We start from the raw sequence: 1,590 nt of genomic DNA, 5'->3' as shown, positions 1-1,590 counted from the left end.
TATCCTCATCTGAGTCCAGACTTTGCCCTGAGAGACCAGGCCCTGCTCTCTCTTCAGAGCATTCTCTAGGCCTCCAGGGCACCTGTTCCTCCAGGCCAACAGCTCCCCAGTACTTCTAGGGTTCTTACCGGCCCCCCCACCCCCAACCCACCCATGGCTTCCCCTCCAGCCCCCTGTTCCTGAGGCTAAGGAAGAAAGCACCTGTTAGGACTATCTGAAGGTGGGGTGCTGTCCCAAGCCCTCCTTATCTCTTCAATCCATTTATTTCTCAGGGACCTCTTCCCAACCTTCGATCATCAAATGTCCTGTGTGATTTGGGGCACGTAGCAGACCCTGCTGACAGATCACCAAATCCATTTCATCTCTTTCCTGGGCACACAGCTAGGCTTCATTTCCCAGCCTCCCTTGCAATTTAGTTGTGTCCTTGGGAATGAGTTCTGGCCAATGGCAATGAGGCGATGTGTACCACTTCTGGGCCTGGCCGTAAAGATGTCCCGGGTACAGTCTCTGTATTCTTTCCTCATCAACTGGAGGTTGGATCCAAGGGCAGCCTCGTGCTGAGATGGCAAAAGGGGGCCACCTGCACCCCTGAATAAGTGCATAGAGCAGAGTCCCGTACCTACCAACCGGGGCCGCTTTGGAGTAAGAGGGGCCGGGAGACACGGCACACATCTATCCACAGGCTTCTTCGCATTTGGCTGGAGACGAGCCTCCGGCCTCCTGGCTCCTGGCACTATTCTGGTTAATAGGCAGGGACTGTCTACCTCAAGGCTCTATGGATGAAGGAACTTCTGCTTCCCCAGCCACTTCCCTGCCCACATCACCTTTCAAGTTAGTCTGCAAATTGCTTTGGACGCTCCCGATCCATCCCGAGGCCAAGAAGACCATTTCTGCCCCTTCAGGCTGGTTAATGACTTGGCTCCGGCCACTTGGCAAGCGCCTTCCTCTCTCCCTGTGGAGAAACAGCTGAGTGATGGTCACGGGAGGCAGCAAGGGCTCTGGTGGAGAGAAGCCCCCCACCCCTGTTTCTGTATTATGAAAAGAGGTCCCTAACCTCAGCCTTCCTCCCTCCTCCAACCTCTTGAAGGCAGAACACACCCCCCACCCCTGCTTCTCTGCCCCACCTGTGTCAGCAAATTTTGATTTAAGTCACAGAGATTAGATTCGAAACTTAGAAAGACCCTGCTTGAGTCAAGAAAGAAGCCCAGCGCACTGGCAACAGAAGGCCTTCCTCATACTTCCTGGCAACTCTCTATGGTCTCACCCCAGGGCTGAGAGCCTCTGCCTTGTCCACACTGGCCCGCGGGCCTGGGCGCCTTCACCTCCCTTGCTCTGTGCTCCCCTGAGGGTCAGGGGTCGGGGTCTTTGGTGAGGCACATGCTCCAGCTAGACACACTTCAGGCCAAGCAGCGTGAGAAGATGTTTCTCAAACTTGCTGGAGAGGCTGAGTGAAGTGTTCATCAAGCCATAAATGAACAGCTGCCTCCTGCCTTGAGCCCAAAGCCTGGATTATTCATTCTTTTTGGCTTTCGGATCCTCCTTTTGGATCCAGACAGAAACTGCTCCTTCCACAGCCACCTTAGTCTGTGA

The 1,590-nt window shown here is 54.6% G+C and overlaps 1 long non-coding RNA gene across 1 annotated transcript in view; it reads right to left on the bottom strand.

Annotated features, from left to right (window-relative positions):
* LOC115300417 overlaps positions 1-1,590 on the bottom strand; it is a 9,820-nt gene that overhangs the window by 3,546 nt on the left and 4,684 nt on the right. The window contains exon 3 of the long non-coding RNA XR_003912638.1: positions 825-952. This is a non-coding gene — a long non-coding RNA (uncharacterized LOC115300417). The remainder of the gene's footprint in view (positions 1-824; positions 953-1,590) is intronic.

Source organism: Suricata suricatta, chromosome 8, assembly GCF_006229205.1.
Source record: "Suricata suricatta isolate VVHF042 chromosome 8, meerkat_22Aug2017_6uvM2_HiC, whole genome shotgun sequence".
NCBI lineage: Eukaryota > Metazoa > Chordata > Mammalia > Carnivora > Herpestidae > Suricata > Suricata suricatta.
Note: the sequence above shows the minus strand (reverse complement) of the source record. Positions and strands in the feature narration are given on the sequence as shown.